Consider the following 21,426-nt stretch of genomic DNA (forward strand, 5'->3'; position numbering starts at 1 on the left):
GTGCTCGTAATTCTAGTAAGTCATCATGGGCAATGCAAATGATAATAATCGACCGAAACCATATAAACACCCAACACCCGTCAACCTTTTACAGAAAAGTTTTTAAAGAAATTCAATAAGCTACTTAGGTCAGGCAACGAATGCTCCAAAAGTTGTAGAGGGAAATGCTCGGAACACAATTTTTGACTCCGTAACTCGGTTTGACAAGTTAGGAGGTGAACATATCAAAAGTCCCCGGCCGTAGCCCTTGAGCGGGGGGGAGAGAGGGGGCTTTGAAGGTCCCATTTTCCCGTTTTTCGATTATATCTCGGAAACTATGCATCTCAGCGACATGGCCACTTATACAAAATGAAAGTTAATTTAATTTGTTACAAGTTTATTCCGTCAATTTTTTCGATATGTTGAATAGTTTTTGAGATATCCGCTCTTGAAAGTTTATTTAGGGCTCTCAATTTTATCTTGATATATCTATATCAGTGAAGGTGCTAGGCCGTGTTTGGTATCGTTTTCGTATAAATCTGGGGTGCTGAATCCATTTAAGATATCACATTGACACCATTCCACAAAATAAAAATAAATCTTTTTAGGGTTCCGTACCTCAAAAGGAAAAAACGGAACCCTTATAGGATCACTCGTGCGTCTGTATGTATGTCCGTCTGAATACACAAAATAGTTCTTTACCTATAGATGACAGGAAAACCTATTAGAAATGTGCAGTCAAGCGCGAGTCGGACTTAATGTACGGAACCCTTAATACGCGAGTCCGACTCGCACTTGGCCGGTTTTTTTGAAACTCTTCTTGACGCTTAACCGCTGAACCGATTTCGTTGAAATTTGGTATAGAAATAGTTTGCGTCCCGGAACAGGACATAGGATAGATCTTATAACCAAAATCATCTTTTGAAGGTGTGAAAAGTGGCGTGGAAATTTGTACGGGAAATCAATAACCGCTGAACCGATTTATATGAAATTTGGGATGGTCTACATCTTTGATTTAGTTAAAAATGATGAAAAAACATTACTTCAAACCTAAACTTAAACAGTATTAACTTCAAGAAGTCAATTCTGAATTCCCCCCTACACCTCATTTCACACCTTTAAAGGATGATTTTTGAGATAACTTATTATATCCTGTCTCGGGACTCAAAATATATGTGTACCAAATTTAAATTAAAACTGTTCAGCAGTTTAAGCGTGAAGAGGAGTTTAAAAGAAAGTATTTTAATCTATACATATAATAAAGCTGAAGAGGGTCGAAAGTCTGTACATGGAAGATATTTGAAAAAAAGTTGGCTGGGGAGACTTAGAATTGATAACAGAACACGTTCCAACAGTTTTTAGAATTTTTGTCTGTTTGTCTGTTTATCTGTTTATCTGTTTGTCTGTTTATTTGAACGCGCATCACGTGAAAACGGCTGAACGGATTTTGATGAAAACTTTACTAATCTGTCGAGAAAATCCCCGGCCAGGTTATAGGCTATAAAAATTCAACCCCTAAAAGGGGGGGTAGCCACAACACTCGATTGACTTAAGTTTGCCCCTAAATCGTATGGCGCTACTTAGGAAGGAGGGGCAAACTTTTTTCAAATATGTGCTAACACTATAGAGTACCCTGGTAAACTAACAGATGGCGCTGAATTTAATACGATGTGACATAAATAAGTCACCGAGGAAGGATTTTGCCAAATTAACTCTAAGTTTAGAAGACCCCTTTTCTAAAATTTCAATCAATCGTACGGATATCAACAAATTTAATTGAATAATTGTGTTGATTTAATAATACAACAAAATTAAACGACAGTAAATTAATTGCCCCTCATTGCACAGTGCCATCTTTTGTGGAGCTGAGTAAACATTAAGTAACCAAGAAAACTAAAAATGAGTTTACATAGTTACGTAGTGGTAAAATAAACACACATATCAACACGCGTATAATTGCATAAAATTATTTATTTTCTCCGTCATGAATTATACCTAATTGTAATTATATCGCATCCATATCAAATCCATATTCATACGTATCGCCTCCTTAAGCACTTAATAATGGCCACGAAGTTGGGTACTTTGAAAAAAAAAACATTGACCTCTGTCATTTGCAGTGCCGGATTTTCTTTTAAGCAAAATAAGCACTTGCTTAGGGCACCATTGTCTAGGGGCACCAAAAATTATCGAAAAATTTACGCGTTCGCTTCGCTCGCGTTTTCAATAACTTTCTAAGATATGATAAATGTGACATTCGGTTGGCAACTGCAGCAGCATTACTCTGCTGCAACGTTACTGCTGCAGGACTGTCAATTTTCGTGATAAAATAATGTGTCCACACTAAAAGTAAAAATGTACACCTGTCTATCAAATTGCGTTTTTTTTATATCGAAAAATTGTCGCTTCGCTCGCGTTTTCAATAACTTTCTAACATATCATAAAGGTGACATTCAATTTTCGTGATCTAATGATGTGACTGATTTCCATACTAAAAGTAAAAATGTACAACTGTCTATCAAAATGCGTTTTTTACATCAAATAATTTTCGCGCTCGCTTCGCTCGCGTTTTCAATGACTTCCTATCATATGATAAAGGTGACATTCGGGTGGCGACTGCAGCACCATTAGGTAATCTGTTGCAACGTTACTGGTGCGGCACTGACAATTTTCGTGATAAAATGATGTGACTGATTTCCATACTAAAAGTAAAAATGTACAACTGTCTATCAAAATGCGTTTTTTATATCAAAACATTTTCGCGCTCGCTTCGCTCGCGTTTTCAATGACTTCCTAACATATGATAAAGGTGACATTCGGGTGGCGACTGCAGCACGTTTAGGTAATCTGTTGCAACGTTAGTGGTGCGGCACTGTCAATTTTCGTGATATAATGATGTGACTGATTTCCATACTAAAAGTAAAGATGTACAACTGTCTATCGAATTGCGTTTTTTTTATATCGAAAAATTGTCGCGCTCGCTTCGCTCGCGTTTTCAATAACTTTCTAAGATATGATAAAGGTGACATTCGGGTAGTGACTGCAGCAGCATTAGGTACTCTGTTGCAACGTTATTGCTGCGGCACTGTCAATTTTCGTGATAAAATGATGTGACTAATTTCCGTACTAAAAGTAAAAATGTACAACTGTCTATCAAAATAAGTTTTTTACATCAAAAAATTTTCGCGCTCGCTTCGCACGCGTTTTCAATGACTTCCTAACATATGATAAAGGTGACATTCGGGTAGCGACTGCAGCAGCATTAGGTACTCTGTTGCAACGTTACTGTTGCGGCACTGTCAATTTTCGTGATAAAATGATGTGACTGATTTCCGTACTAAAAGTAAAAATGTACAACTGTCCATCAAATTGCGTTTTTTTATATCGAAAAATTTTGGCGCTCGCTTCGCTCGCGTTTTCAATACCTTTCTAAGATATGATAAAGGTGATATTCAGTCAGGGACTGCAGCAGCATTACTCTGTTGCAACGTTACTGCTGCGGCACTGTCCATTTTCGTGATAAAATGATGTGACTGATTTCCGTACTAAAAGAAAAAATGTACAACTGTCTATCAAATTGCGTTTTTTTATATCGAAAAATTTTCGCGCTCGCTTCGCTCGCGTTTTCAATAACTTTCTAAGATATGATAAAGGTGACATCCGGGTGGCGACTGCAACAGCATTAGGAACTCTGTTGCAACGTTACTGCTGCGGCACTGTAAATTTTCGTGATAAAATGATGTGACTGATTTCCATACTAAAAGTAAAAATGTACAACTGTCTATCAAAATGCGTTTTTTATATCGAAAAATTTTCGCGCTCGCTTCGCTCGCGTTTTCAATAACTTTCTGACATATGATAAAGGTGACATTCGGGTAGCGACTGCAGCAGCATTAGGTACTCTGTTGCAACGTTACTGTTGCGGCACTGTCAATTTTCGTGATAAAATGATGTGACTGATTTCCGTACTAAAAGTAAAAATGTACAACTGTCCATCAAATTGCGTTTTTTTATATCGAAAAATTTTGGCGCTCGCTTCGCTCGCGTTTTCAATAACTTTCTAAGATATGATAAAGGTGATATTCGGTCAGGGACTGCAGCAGCATTACTCTGTTGCAACGTTACTGCTGCGGCACTGTCAATTTTCGTGATAAAATGATGTGACTGATTTCCATACTAAAAGTAAAAATGTACAACTGTCTATCAAAATGCGTTTATTATATCGAAAAATTTTCGCGCTCGCTTCGCTCGCGTTTTCAATAACTTTCTGACATATGATAAAGGTGACATTCAATTTTCGTGATATAATGATGTGACTGATTTCCATACTAAAAGTAAACTGTCTATCCAATTGCGTTTTCTTAAATCGAAAATTTGTCGCGCTCGCTTCGCTCGCGTTTTCAATAACTTTCTAAGATATGATAAAGGTGACATTCGGGTGGCGACTGCAGCAGCATTAGGTACTCTGTTGCAACGTAACTGTTGCGGCACTGTAAATTTTCGTGATAAAATGATGTGACTAATTTCCGTACTAAAAGTAAAAATGTACAACTGTCTATCAAATTGCGTTTTTTTACATCGAAAAATTGTCGCGCTCGCTTCGCTCGCCTTTTCAATGACTTTCTAACATATGATAAAGGTAGTGATCCAAAGGACTCGAGCCTTTTAGCTCTTTTTTTAGGGCTCGCCTCATCTCTTGACGCCTAAAAGGCTAAAAGGCTATTTAGCTCTTTAGCCCCCGAGCCTAATTCTATTTAAGAGCCTAGGCTCTTGGGGCTTAATAAGGTAATTGTAAAATATTTTATCGGGACACAGTGGATACAGTCCTCTAGCATATCCATCTGTCAACTTTACTTCAAGTTCCGCCTCCAGGGGAGAGGGAGAGAAATTAGGATTAGAAATTAGCCGCTTACTGACACAGACCGAATTCCACGCGGGCGGAGCCGCGGGCACAGCTAGTAAGTTTATATGTTTTTACTTCGGAATGGTGTCAATGTGATACCTTAACTAAATTTGGTACTGCGAATTTATACGAAAACGATACCAAACATGGCCTCGTAGCTTTACTGTTGTAGAAGTCAAAATAAAATTGAGAGCCCTAAATTCTTATTACTTGGCCAAACTTGTGTAGAAGGAAAAGGTAAAATAAATGTCTTCGGCAGGAATATAAGACACAAATATATTTTTTTTTGCGTTACTATTTCATTCATCAAATATAAACATACCTTGATTATACTATTCTAGTGAGATCCTCATAGATAAACAAAAACATTTACTTAAAAAATTACAAGGTCGAAATGTCACGGAACTTGTGAGAGTAATATGTGAAAAATATAAACTTTTATGACAAAAAAAATCTGGACACAATTTAAGAATCACCCAATTGCGTCGAGGAATCATCTGTATTTTTGCTTGTTTCATTACCTCCTCGCTTCTTTTTTGTCCTTTGTATTCTGTAGCAATTTGTTAGATCTGAAAATAAAGATAACTTGCGTCGTCACGGATGTCGATTTATAGGTTTTAGGGAGTGCAGAATTCGAAAACGATGATCATTTTATAATCCAAGATGGCGGCTACGTATTTTGTCATAAAAGTGGAATCCAAAATAGTCATCATTTTCGAAATCTGCGCCCCCTAAAACCTATAAAACGATATCCATGACGACTTTTATGACATAGTGCATTGCCGCCATTTTTAAATTGAAAATGTTATCATTTTCGAAATCTGCGCCCCCCAAAACCTATAAAACGACACCCATGACGACTTTTATGACATAGTGCATGGCCGCCATTTTGGATTCCAAAATGGTCATCATTTTTGAAAGCGGGGCCCCCTAAAACCTATAAAACGACATACATGACGACTTTTATGACATAGTGCATGGCCGCCATCTTGGAATCCAAAATGGTCATCATTTTCGAAATCTGCGCCCCCTAAAACCTATAAAACGACACCCATGACGACTTTTATGACATAGTGCATGGCCGCCATTTTGGAATCCAAAATGGTTATCATTTTCTAAATCTGCGCCCCCCAAAACCTATAAAACGACACCCATGACGACTTTTATGACATAGTGCATGGCCGCCATTTTGGATTTCAAAATGGTCATCATTTTCTAAATCGGGGCCCCCTAAAACCTATAAAACGACATCCATGACGACTTTTATGACATAGTGCATGGCCGCCATCTTGGAATCCAAAATGGTTATCATTTTCGAAATCTGCGCCCCCTAAAACCTATAAAACGACACCCATGACGACTTTTATGGCATAGTGCATGGCCGCCATTTTGGATTCCAAAATGGTCATCATTTTCAAAATTGAGGCCCCCTAAAACGTATAAAACGACATCCATGACGACTTTTATGACACAGTGCATGGCCGCCATTTCGGATTCCAAAATGGTCATTATTTTCGAAATCGGCACTCCCTAAATCCTATATATCGACACCCATCTCGACTTTTATCTCTACCATCTGCATGCAAGACATTTCTATTATTTTTACGTACAAAAATGGCCCCCTGTCAACTTTCAATCGAGATTTAATCGATAATTTATTCGATTAATATCCAGATTAATTCAATTTCAATCTATGTTAGGTCGACTAAACTAATCGCGATTAAAATTTGAGAATTAACTTTTTTTATTCCATTAATTAGTCGAATAAACAGTTAATCGATTAATGCCCATCTCTGACCACGGCATTTTTACACTTTGAGAATATCTGAAAACAAATCAACACAAGGAGCCATTTTGCAAATCCAGTAACATACCAGTAACTTTGTTATTACTTTTGACAGCGCGTGTCATGTGTCAACACAGAGTCGACACAAAGTCGAAACATTGCAACTACTTTGTGACTGCAATATTTCTCAGCCTTAAACTATATTTAAACATCATAATTAACAAGTTTCGTAGTATGTAAAGCGTTATTTCTGTTATTTAAGTATAGTATACGCATCGAAGTACTAAAAATGCTTCAAATAATATAGTTATGAAGACAGGCACTGAGAAGTAAACAATTTCATTTCCGGCTAAACTAAAACAATGTGGTGGCGCGTTGATTATATTACACTTAGTTTATCAAATCACTCGAGCAGTTTAATTCCCCATAATAATTTAAGTCATATTGTAATATAAATGCAAACAATATATAATTACGTCTTGTAATCCGTTTTAGAGATGGCGTATTAATGTCACTTATTTTTATTTAAGTATTTTTCCATCTGACAGTTTCCATTTGACAGGAACAAAATGAACGAATGAACGAATGATTTTGGCATAAAGTAGTCGCAAACCCGAAACAATGTGTGCACACGGCGACCACACTTTATGTCACTTTGTGTCATGTGTCGACCCTTCCCCATTTCTGGTAACTGTGTCGACACGGCGACGACTCTGCGACTGGAATTGTGACCGAAACAGACGGTGTCGACACAAGATGTGTCAACACCGCGTCGTAACGGCGACTGGAAATGGTTGTATGGGGTGTGGCCTTTTGCGGTCAACTGACAGGCTGATATCGTCCGGCGAACTGTCAATTTGTAGGGACCTGTCAAAATTATATCAGACTAAGTATTGCCGGCGGGCGGCCGTACGGTGGGAAACTGACGACTCGTCTGTAGTCGCAGAGGTGGCAGCAGACCATTGCCGGCCGGCAATAATCGCTTATGTTTGTGGACGTTATTGGTCTAGGACGGCAGGCCGCCCGATAAGGCCAGAGACTGCAGGCGGACTGGTAATCAGTGGGTCCCTTTAGCGCTAGAGTATCGAAGAACGTTGTAGGCGTTATTGATTGAGATTGAGATATTCATTGAGAAAATTATAAATACATAATTTTACACGTCACACAGCATAATATATACTTACTTAATTATCACTCATTTAGCTTATTACATACAGTTATTTCTACATTATTTGAGTTCCGTTTTTGTAAATTACATATATCATTTTGGAACAGCAGCAGATCACTGAAAATAAATATATTTGTGTGTTCAGTTTGTTAATTTATATTTTTATATGTATATCGCCACTAACCATTCAAAGTTGTAAGTACGTACTTAACTTTCCTGTTACCCAAAGGTTGTCTGGAAGGGATCGCTTTTTAGCGATAAGAGCGCCTGTTGTTACCAAGTATTTAGCTTGTGTTTCGCTTTCTGTGTATTTTTTTAACAGACTTCAATTTCATAGAAGGAGGAGGTTTTGTATTCGGTTGTGGCTATTTTTTTTTTTTTTTCTATGTACGTTCACCGATTACTCCGACATCCGTAGTCCGATTTGAGTAATGTAAAAGCATTAACATACGTCATTTATAAGTTCGATTAGTAAACGTTTTTAACTAGACGACGTATGTGTCACCTTATTATAATTAACCTATGCCCTTTTAATACGCATTTGCAACGGAACTCTTTATTTTAGTCAACCTACTTATGATAAGAATCAAATAATCCTGAGAGCGGCGCGCCGATAAAGTGCAACATGAAACCAAACCTATGATTTTGTGTTTATATTAGGTCAATTTCAAAGAACTTGCGACGTGTGAATATATTTTTAGAGATCCGCATTAAAATACTAGCTATTTGCAAGAAGTCTATACCTAACCCTGTAACACTGCTGTTACAGTAATTCTTTTTTTGTTTGAAAGCGAACTACCTCCGAGTTGGTCCCATTTTAATTTGGTTCTGTTCTGATGATGATCCATGAGGAATTGAGGGAACTCCTCAATTTTTAAAGGCACATGCATGGTGTTTTGGGCGTTTTCTTAAGCAACTCGAGCATTTTCTCCCGAAAACCACCAATTTGATGAAGTAGGCCTGATGATGATTATTATTTTGATGATAATGATGATGATTTCTTTAAATGTAAGTATGTTCAGCGATTACTCTGGCACCTGTGATCCGATTTGAGTAATTTTTATTTTGTTTGGAAGAAGTTACCTCCAAGGTGTTTCCGTATAATTTTTGGTTCTGGTCTGGTGATGGAATCCATGAGGAATTGAGGGAACTCCTAAATTTTTTAAGGCACGTGTTAAGTGATTCCGGGGTTTTCTAAAGTAACTCGAGCATTTGCTCCCGAAAACCACCAATTTGATGTACTGCAACTGTAGCCTTACCATGACTTGTAACTTTTGAAATGTAACTTTTTATGCATCACACACACACACACACACACACACACACACACTAAGGTTAGTACGAGCGAGATGCATAAGAAGTAAGTTACACACATGCTAGCGAATATATCAATGTCAAACTCGTGGTATGCTGGTAAGCCTGATCGGGGGTTAGGGTTAGAGTTAAGGGGTCAGGCATTAAGGGGTCGGGGAATGGCGGTTGAAGGGTTGCTGGTTCAGGATCGAGGGGTTCCTGGATCAGGGTTTGATGTGCTGTGAGGTTGAGTGATTGGGGGGCTGAGGGATTGGATCAGTGGCGGGGCGGGCGGATGGATTTAGTTGACAGGAATTATAATTTCCCAGACGGACTCGAGAAAATTCCTGATTACATATTTACTAAAGTAATAGGTACACGAATTTAGTGTTAAACATGATCTTGTTTTTCATTCATGCGTCGCGCTCTTAACAATGCGTTAAAACTAAACTAAAAATGGTAAAATAAAAACTTTTTACAAAAAAAATTAAACCGACTTCAAAAAGGATGAAATAAAATATTATCCTTTTTTATGTCTATGCGTTACCAACTGACGTTTGATTCACGAATTACTAAAAAAGGGGACCTTGCAATTTATTTTCTCCCTTCAATTTTTTTTTAAATATTTATCCTAGCGAAAAAAAGTAGCACTTAAGGTCAATGTGGCGAAGTCCGGCATACTTTATTTTTTTTTTACTTTGGAGTGATCTAGTTCCGTTAATTATTCACCTATGTTACTGCTTGTAATCGCATACGATGAAGAATTTAATAATTAATAGTTTAGCCTTAGTGACAGATCATTTCAAGCACAATTTAAGCAAAAACAATGGCATTTTTTAAAATTCGGCGAGTAGACGGACTTCCCGTGCAGTTTAAGGGAAGTCCGTCTAGGTATGATATCAGCCAATCTATGGGTGCGTATATGTTCGTAGTCAAATTCCTAAAAAGAACGGATCAAGACAATGAAAAGTGTATTTTAAACTTGTTAATATACGGTTCAGATTCGAAATAAACACCATTTTTCTAAAACAAAGGCAAGTCAAAATCAAAGGCATATACTACCAAAATGGGGTGGTAAACCTTTTTTGGCAAATAATTAAACATAATTATTTATTTGATTTCCGAAATAAAAGATGAACAGTAATTTTAAAATGAATTTTAATCGTTTCTTTTAATTTACTGAGATCAAAATTTAATAAAGTAACATCATGCGGAAAGTCAGGATGATTTTTTGATACCTTATCAAATCGTTATAATATTAAAGTCGCAAAAACAGTTGGTAATCTCTGATTTAACGAAAGTCCGGCATATGACGGACTTGCCTTGAACATAATAGACGGACTTTCCAACTTAGTCAAATTTTAATATGATAAATTGTGGAACGTATAATTACAAAACTAAGCTAATTTCTGATATTTTAAAAATAGAATAAAGACAACTGGTTCTTATGCTACCTACGTAGTTACTTTCTGATGCACAATCTTTTCAAAAACTATTATTACAATTTTTTTTCGAACGGCTGTCGCACTATGACTTCTAGTTCAAAACACGAAATGACTTGTTGAGGCGGATTGCTCTGAAGTTGGTTGTCACAGCGCCATCTGTTTTACAGTGACGGAACTAGCGCGAAAAACTGGTTAATCGACTGGACTCCAAAGTCGCATACGCCTTCAAATTCAAAAGTTATAACGTGTTGACGGACTTGCCTTGTAGACGGACTTGCCCACAGTGACCTTATTTTATAAGAAATCTGAAACAGATTATTTACGTAAAATATATTTTTTAATACAGTTGCTCACAAAGTGCTACTTTACGTAGCTGTTTAGCGTGCGGAAAGTTGGTTATGTCGAACTAGTGCTTTTTACTTTTCCAATTTTTTTAAATTTATACTTGTTCCAATTCACGACTACTTATTGATGAGTGTTAATATTAGTTTCCTTTAAACGTCGTAATCAGCATAAAAACCTACTGTTAATGTAAGAATATGAAAAATATACATATTTCATATTTTAATACTTACCTCTTCATCATTATAACACGTTTATTTTTTAATATTGAATATTGAAAATTCCGTTCTTAATAAGGTGTCTGAATGGAACGGAATAGCTGCCAAACGCCCATAGATATAATATACTTAAAGACGACGTCTAAGCGAGCTGTCACTGTTACCACTTTTGTTTAGTGTACGATTAACAATGTTTTACTTATTTTTTCGCAACTGTATTAAAAAACGTCGTTCGATACACGTGCGGAAATGTCATTCTTCACTCGTCCCGAGTCTTCCCACTCGCCTGCGGCTCGTGGCAAGATATCTCGGTACTCGTGAAGTAATGACATACCTTCCGCACTAGCATCGAAATGTACTATTTTTGCTGTGGGCTACCGTTTACGACAGGGGACACCAATTAGTTTCTTCAGCGGTCCGATTTTTTAAAATAATGTGACCATCGCGGTCCGTTTCTACTTGAGTTTATTAAATATGTATTAAAATTATATAGGTCGGCGGTCCGCATCCGGACCGCGGTCCGCCATTTGGTGACCCCTAGTTTACGAGTTATACTTATATGAGAAACTAAAAAAATAAACGATTGTAGAATCTATACATATAATAAAGCTGAAGACGGTCGAAAGTCTGTACATGGAAGATATTTGAAAAAAAGTTGGCTGGGGATACTTAGAATCGATAACAGAACACGTTCCAAAAGTTTTTAGAATTTTTGTCTGTTTGTCTGTTTATCTGTTTATCTGTTTGTCTGTTTATTTGAACGCGCATCACGTGAAAACGGCTGAACGGATTTTGATGAAAACTTTACTAATCTGTCGAGAAAATCCCCGGCCAGGCTGCGAATTTACAAAAGCTATACTATTTCAGTCACGCCTCAGATTTTAATAGGTGAGCTTTTGTTTATGCATATTACTTGACACTATCTATACCGTTTCGGTAAAAAGTAGTCACTGAAATGGATTAGCTTTTTGCATACATATTTTCAAATATTATTCACGCCAAAACCTAGTCGAGTTTAGTAAGTTCAGGCACGTTTGAATGTGATCTCTAAATTTTAATAATACTCATTTACTCAAATGATTTAGATTTTCTCGCGATATATTTAAACATTAATGCTCTCACAATACCTAGTCGAGCGGAGTCTCGCCGTTATTATTCAATATTATTCATCGAGTATTATTTGTACGACACTAAAGTTCACTGAATATTGATTTCAACAATTATTTTTTTACCAAATTACTTTTCACCTAGTATTCATGTAAATTGCCAAAAAAGTAGTTTAGGTTAGTTTGATCTGCAACCTCCAAGAAAACGAAATGTTGCTGGAAAAGTGGGTTAGGTTAGGTTAGAACTGCGACCCCCAAGAAAACGAACTGTTACCAAAAATGTGGGTTAGGTTAAGTTAGAACTGCGACCCTCAAGAAAATAAACTGTTGCCAGAAAAGTGGCTTAGGTTAGGTTAGAACTGCAACCCCCGGGAAAATTAACTGTTGCCAGAAAAGTCGTTCTATGTAAAAAAAAAAGTCGGTTCGCTGTTTGGTCGTAGTTCACCTAACACGTTCTTCCTCGCTTCGCTCGTCGTCGCACCTATCTTGACTCAGTGAACTCTGTCAAATGACTAGACGATAACGTATTAATAAATATCTAGCAAGTTGAATGTTTTGACCAAAGAAATGTACTCCAAACGTTGTACACATAGTAATAATCTACTTAACAATAATTCTATAAAGTAAAACGTTGTCATGATGAAAATTTGGCGAATGTTGGTTGCCAAAGTAAATCATCTGCGAAAAGTTGTCTGGCAAGTGAAATTCGGACAATAAAACTCCGGAGAAAAGGCAGAACACCGTAGTAAATCTTGGTCCTTAAATAAATCATCTACTTCGTTATGTACCAATGTATTATAAAATACAGTCGACTTATAATTGTATTACGATTTCACATTAAACATGTCCCAATAAGAAATCTCAACTGATATAGTTCTTAAATGAAAAAAAAATATTAGGCATTTTTAAGTAATTAGCACGAACGGTAATTAATACAATACAATCGGAGTTATTACTAAAATATTATTCAAGTTTAGATCGCAACAAACTAGCATTTGTAGCAACAATATCCATATTAATTTAGCCAACAAAGTCTATACGATTTCAGTAAATTTCTGTACTGTAATGGATTAGGGTTTGATCAAGTTTTGTCCAAACAAAAGCTAATCCAGTTCAGTTCGCATCGGGACCTTATCAGTATAGGCTTTGTAAATTCGCGGCCAGCCTATAGGCTATAAAAATTCAACCCCTAAAAGGGGGGGTAGTCACAACACTCGATTGACTTAAGTTTGCCCCTGAATCTTATGGCGCTACTTAGGAAGGAGGGGCAAACTTTTTCAAATATGTGCTACCACTATTGAGTACCCTGGTAAACTAACAGATGGCGCTGAATTTAATACGTTGTGACATGAATAAGCTACCGAGGAAAGATTTTGCCAAATTAACTCTAAGTTTAGAAGACACGGATATCAACAAAAATAATTGAATAATTATGTTGATTTAATAAATTAATAATATATCGAAAAATGTTCGCGCTCGCTTCGCTCGCGTTTTCAATAACTTTCTAAGATATGGCGACTGCAGCAGCATTACTCTGTTGCAACGTTGCTGCTGCAGTACTGGCAATTTTCGTGATAAAATGATGTGACTGACTTCCATACTAAAAGTAAAAATGTACAACTGTCTAACTGTCTATCAAATTGCGTTTTTATATCGAAAAATTTTCGCGCTCGCTTCGCTCGCGTTTTCTATTACTTTCTAAGACATGGCGACTGCAGCAGCATTACTCTGTTGCAACGTTACTGCTGCAGCGCTATCAATTTTCGTGATAAAATGATGTGATTGATTTCCATACTAAAAGTAAAAATGTACAACTGTCTATCAAATTGCCTATTTATATCGAAAAAATTTCGCGCTCGCTTCGCTCGCGTTTACAATCTATTTCTAAGATATGGCAACTGCAGCAGCACTACTCTGTTACAACGATACTGCTGTAGCACTATTAATTTTCGTGATAAAATGATGTGACTGATTTCCATACTAAAAGTAAAAATGTACAACTCTGCCTATCAGATTGCGTTTTTATATCGAAAAATTTTCGCGCTCGCTTCGCTCGCGATTTTAATCACTTTCTAAGCTATGGCGACTGCAGCAGTATTACTCTGTTGCAACGTTACTGCTGCAGCACTGTCAATTTTCGTGATTAAATTATGTGACTGATTTCCATACTATATAAAAGTAAAAATGTACAACTGTCTATAAAATTGCGATTTATATCGAAATATTTTCGCGCTCGCTTCGCTCGCGTTTTCAATAACATTCTAAGATATGTTAAGGTGACATTCGGGTGGCGACTGCAGCAGCATTAGGTACACTGTTGCAACGTTACTGCTGCGACACTGTCAATTGTCGTGATAAAATGATGTGATTAATTTCCATTCTCAGCTGTAATGCGGCAATGAACGTCACTCAATTAACCAAAAAAATTCAATGTAATCTTGATGACCCTAGGGAGAGGGAGCACTATGGTCTAGAAATGCTTAGGGCATCAAAATATGTTAATCCGGCACTGGTCGTTTACAGAGTCAAACGATTTGGGACTCGCATTTTATACGCATTACCATGCGTGAAAAAAACGAATCATTCCCGAAAGTCTCGCAACGCATTGAGGTTACAAGGGGCACGTGGTCTTCCTCAGGAGTCTGAAGAAGAAACAAAATTTTGACAGTTCCGAACAACTGACAGGTCGATACCGTCCGGCGGACTGTTAATCAGTGGGCCCCTTTACGGCTTAGGTACTGTATCGTCCGATATACACCTACTACTCTGTGTAGTTTTATTTAGTGGTACCTAATTGTAAAATATTTTATCTGAACTTCAGTCCTCTAGCATATCCATCTGTCAACTTTACTTCAAGTTCCGCCTCCAGGGGTGAGGGAGAGAAATTAGGATTAGAAATTAGCCGCTTACTGACACAGACCGAATTCCACGCGGGCGGAGCCGCGGGCACAGCTAGTAAGTTATAAGTAACTTATTTCCCACCTTAATAATATTTTGTATTGAGACACAGAATAAATAAGAGTACTAAGTACAGAAGACTCACTCTCTAACAAAACGCGTCTGCTACGATCAGCACAGGTATATGGCCGCTAGGTGGCGACAGCGCCACGCGCGGCTTATGGCAAACCCCAAAATTGGGGCCGAACGGAAGCACTTTTAGCTACCTGTAGCAAAGCGACGAAATCGCGGAGTGAGCCACGCCTGATTGAGATCACTCTGACCCACGCTTAATATTTTTTTTTATCTCCCATTTGTCAAGAGATTTGTATAATAAACTATATATTTTTATAAACGCAATAAGTGTAGCTTTACGACTATATTTTTTGTTTTCACATTCCTGCTACACTTTAAAAAAAAATAGTAATTATAAAAAAAATTAAAATACGGTTTTAGTCTTTTCTACTTCACTCTTTTTTCTGTTAGAAAGTGCATTTTATTTGTTCTAAAAATAGATTCCTCGTTCTTAATTTATCCGAAAATGATATATCACATGCCCTAATAGGTATAGTTTAAGAGAAATGTAGCTCCAAGTGAAGTGCGGCAGTGTCGAACTTACCCACCTCCCCCCCACTAATTGAGAGGTGGCTCTCGATTAGAGATGCACCGGATTTCCGGTTACTATCCGGTATCCGGCCTATCCGGCCATTATTTTACTATCCGGCCGGATACCAGATACTGACCTACTATCCGGCCGGATACCGGATAGTAACATTGCTTAATTTCGGAGTAAACAAATTGGATTTTTCTACTCGTCGACTGTAATTCTTGAATTAAGATTTCTTATACTAAACTGCAATTGGGTATTTTTATTGTATGGGCTCCCAACTCAACTATAATATTCATATCGATACAGTTTAGTCAACTATAATGAAATTGACCAATCACAGCTCGCCGCGATCAAGAGGACGAAACAAAACCATAGCTCAAAATAATTATTCATTTTAGGTTGTATAGTAGAAACAATTGCTTCATAAGTCAGAAACGCGCATGTGACACCCTCAATATAGCAACATCCATTGACTACGAAAACCACTTAGCGTTGCTTGTTAGTCTCCATAGGCTACGGTACGGTTGTTTGTATGATTCTACTAGTTTAAAGTATTATTTTTGTTGACTCGTAGAAAAAGTATTGTATACAATAGTGATATAATCAAGCTTTTCAATCTCGTACCTTACTTAGACAACTCAGCAAGCTTCGTTGTCTAAACACGGTACTCGACTGAAAAGCTCTCTATTATATCACGATTGTATAAAATACTATTAAGAAACAGACACGGTCATAATCATACTTGTTTATTATTTTAAAACAATTTAATCATTCCACTGACTTGCACGCACTCATTTCGAACCTAGAAATAAGTACGCGCGAACGTTTACTAGGAAACAGGTCAAACCTGCAGAATGCGCACCTGAAAAACCGAAATGTAGGTATAGTTCCGCTGGCCGAATATTCGGCGGCCGGATACCGGATATTCGGCCGTTGGTCAGGGTATCCGGCCAAACAACTATCCGTTGCATCTCTACTCTCGATGTCTCCCGGCCTGTATCTACTCATGACCAGCTAAATCAACTGTGCCAAGTTTCAGCGCATAGTCACAAAGTGCAAGGTGTCGTGCACTAACAAACCAGCTATATTTGCTTACTTATTAACGAAGTGAAGTGCGCTGTCAATGATTTGATTTTTTTTACTTATCAAATGTTTCAGGTATTGTGGCGCCACCTATTTAAGGCTTTTTGACACTTTTTGATACATGGAGATTGTATTCCTTACCAAATAGGGAATATTACGCAAAACTATGCGTAGAGGGCGTCACTAACCCAATCACATGGTCTACCGTGAAACACGAGAATCGAAAGTTCGGTTTCTGCCTCTTTATCACTCTTCTTGCTTATTCGATTGATAGAGAGGCAGATAACGAAATTTCGATTTTCGCGTTTCGCAGTAGGCCATCTGAAAATAAGCCGCCTTGATGCATCAATGTCATAGTAAAACTTGTCAAAAAACTGTTAAAGGCGTAGTATTATGTATAAGTTACTCTATGGTTTACTAATAGCAAAGACATATGTAACTTACTATCTATTCTTTTTGCTAATAGTAGATTGTTAACCCATGGAGCGCCCCAAAATTACCGTAGTATGGAACTCCTATACTAGTTACCAGCACACATGTGACAGTAAGGCGCTCCACGGGTTAACCAAGGGGTAAAAGGCACTCATTTCTGCCGAGGTAGTTAGTGCTGCACTCTGGCGGCAGAACATTGCAGTAATACTCCCTATTTGCGCGAGTAGACCGCGAGCCACGAACAGATTTCATGACCAATCGCCTCCCGGGTCATAACTCGTATATTGGTTAACGGCTATGTATGATGACCCCTCATGGACGTCAGCTGGCGCTCCGTTGGTGGGTTGAGGAAAGGCAGCCATCGAAACATGTAAAAAATAAAATAAAGGAGATCGTCGATTTTGGGCCAGTACAGACTATTGCAGTAATTATATACGCATTTTATTACTGAAAAATATATAATATTGAGTAAAAAGTAAACGGTAATTAGAAAAACATAATTAAAAGACACTAAATTATTCATTTCCGTATCAGAATCAGAATCAGAATTATTTTATTTGCTAGAATACTTAAAACAACATGTAGTACAGGATGTTAAGGTACAGTAGGTGATAAAGTATGAGTGTGCAAACATTATATAAACTAATAAGAAAATGTTATCAACAAGATAACGTTTTCTTAGATACACACACTGAATTTAAAATAAATACAATACGATAAAATTACGATTCAAATAAAATTAAATAAATGTAGTCAAAAATAATTTTACATAAAAGTAGTAATGTCAGTTATGAGTTATACAATTTAAAATCCATAAATTCCCGGATGCTATAAAAACAATTTTCACTGAGCCACTTAGTGATCACTGTTGCAAATTTATTATATTCCATTTGCCTCATGTCTTCAGGAAGGTTGTTATATAAAACAATGCACATATTATACGCATTTTTACGATAGATCGCAGTACGACAAGGAGGTTGGTACAGAAGGTCCAAGTATTGTGCTCTTTGGTTACCCGCAAAAACATCAGACCTGCGCCTAAAGAGTTCAGGATGTTTTTTAACAAATAGGCATGCTTTTTTTATGTACATACATGGTAGTGGTAAAATATTTAGTTTTTTAAAGACTGGCCTGCAGCTTTCCATGATCGAAATATTAGTTATAGCACGAATGCACTTTTTTTGTTTAATAAGGGCCCTAATTACGTCTACTGAATTCCCCCAGAGCAAGAGGCCATAGTTCAACAATGACGATACATAAACATGATATGCCGTGATAGCAGCTTCAGCTGAAACGGTCATCCTAAGTTTTTTTATGGCATCCTATATTTTTTGTAAAGAGGCTTAATATTTGATAATTTAAGTTGATCTGGAAAGATACCTTGTTGAAATGAAAGGTTTATGATATGGGACAATGGATAACTTAGGTAAGCAGCATTCAACTTTAGTAAGTCTGTTGTGATATTGTCCTAGCCACATGATTTACTATTGTTCAATGACATAATTATTTTGTAGACCTCACTTTCGTCTACAGGTCTTAAAAATATAGAACTTGGATTATTATAACTGCAAGTAACATTAGAAAGTGTGTTATTGCTTTTTCCATTGTCATGTATACTGTCAATAAAATAAGTTACAAATGTCCTGTGGATTATTATAAATCATATTGTTATATTGTATACAGTCAAAAGCATTATGTGTATTATCATTACAAGTCATTGAAGAAATAATATTCCAAGTAGCTTTACATTTATTTTTATTGGTTAAAATGATATTTATTCTATTATTAACAATTTTTTGTGAAGCATGAATGCAGTTCCTTAGAAGCTTATTATATACTTTAAATAGCTGTCTGTTCTGATTCCTATTTAACTTTGTCAGTCTCGTTTTCATATATAATTTACGTTTAGTCTTGCAAGAGTTTTTTATTCCCTTAGTTAGCCACTTGAGTTTAGGACTGGCGATTGCTTACTTTTACCTTTACTAAAGGGAAACACAATTCATATAAAAGGCACAATGAATCATAAAATGAAGTAAAAGCATCTTTGAAATCTTGAGTAGTCAGTATATCATAATAGGAAAGAACTGAAATGCATTCACAGAACTTGGCAGTGTTTTCTTTACAATAATCTCTTTTAAATTCAAACCAATGAAAACGTTCTCTAGTATTTCTTATTCTTATGTCTATAGTTTGTCATTTGTCGTGATCTGACAGACAAAGATTGTGGGTGTTTGCTTTAACTCTCTTTATATTACTAGCTATTTGATCTAGACATGCATTACCTCTGGTTGGGGTGTTAATATGCGTCACAAAATCTTAATTCATGAGTACACCTTTAAGATCTTTTGAGAACAAGTTATCCTTTAAAATGTCGATGTTCCAATCTCCACAAATAACAATCTTCTTTTTCTTATATTTTGAAGTTAAATTTGAAAGTAACATATTTAGTTTATGTAAAAAGATATTTACATGTGATTTCGTTTGTATAGGTACTCTATATATAACTACAACTATAACATCTAATCCTAAAATTTCAGTTCCACAACATTCGAAGTAATAGTCACTTGCTAACTTGGGCTCAAATTTTAGTGGCTTTACCTCGTATGTATTCCTAACCAGAATTGCAGTGCCACCTCTACTATAATCCCTAGAGTAGTAAGCTGCTACTTTATAATTACAAAGCTTTATATTATTAATATTTTCACATTTTACAAAAGTTTCACTTAGACATACTATATCAATCCCACTATTCAACTCTTGTAAAGCAACTTGTAAGAGATCAAGTTTCCCTAATAAACCACATATATTTTGGTGTAGAATAGTTATATTACTTAATTTACTCCTACCTATATAATGAACAGCCTGCCTTGAGTAGTCAACATATATTTCAGTATCCTGCACTTGGTTGCTTAAGTCACATACATTTTGATAAAATATACTACTAGTTTTTGGTATAGGGTTACAGGATAAGAGAGACTCATTACACGACAATGGATGAGCAGACTCGAAAAAACTCCTCTGGACTAGTCTAGGTATACTTGTCTCTTTTGGAGTAGGTATTTAATTAACCTATATTGTAATCTAGATTTTCGATTATAGTCTTCATACCCGAATTTTTCAAACGACCTGACCACACTGAAAACATCTCTTTGGAATCATCAGTCTTAATGTTAGAGTCATAAGCAAAGAAGTTGTCATTATGGTTATCCAAGTCACTAAATAACAAATAGATAAATCGATCTACTCTGGCGTTGTACAGCTGTTTGCCACATATGTACGTTTGGACATGTTACAATTACATTAGTATATGTGATGTCTTTCAGAGAGGTTCTAATAAATTGGACAAGCGTCTCAAGGTCGTTCGAATAATTGAAATCGTCTTCACCTACAAGGATTACACAATAATCATTCTTCGTCAAACCAGCTAGTTTGGAATGTATATTTTGTAGAAGAACTTTTATTCCTACTCTAGGCATAACATGATGGCAGAAGGAAAAGTTTCTAAAGTAATCATTATCAGTTATGATCTTGGTTATCTTGTTTGTGATATTGCTACTCAAAAACATAATCTTAATATCTTTTCTTGTTAAACATGAGGACAAACCAGCTGTAAGGCTCTGAGTTGGCTGCATATCGGGATACAATCTACGTTGCTTTGGTGTAGTGCGCGTGGTTGGTGTTTTCAGTGATTTTAAATCTTGGTCCGTACTATTTACTGTTGAACGCTTATTTTTGCCTAAACGCTTGCTTACATGCGATATTGAATTACGCAACAGTCCAGCTGGAGATGTAGGACTACCAGGAGTGGAGTGCGGAGTAGATTGCTTTATATTGGCTCGAGGTGCAGGACTCCGTGATGGTGTAGTTGGAGCCGTACCTTTTAGTAAATTGCTATATAAGGCACATTTTTTACGTGTTTCCCGCAAGGTATCTTCTAGCTTGTACTTTTCTCCCAGCAGCTCTTGTATTTCAACGTCCGCACCAAGTAGTTGTTCTTTTAGGTTTTTTATTTCCTCCTTTAGCTCTTGGATCAAAGAATTTTCGGCTTCAGAGTAGAGGTTTGGCAAGCTGTGGGTACTACCAACAAGTCCTAAAATCAATGTACAGTCACCTGCAATAGTATG

Source organism: Cydia splendana, unplaced genomic scaffold (assembly GCF_910591565.1).
Source record: "Cydia splendana unplaced genomic scaffold, ilCydSple1.2 scaffold_10_ctg1A, whole genome shotgun sequence".
Lineage (NCBI taxonomy): Eukaryota > Metazoa > Arthropoda > Insecta > Lepidoptera > Tortricidae > Cydia > Cydia splendana.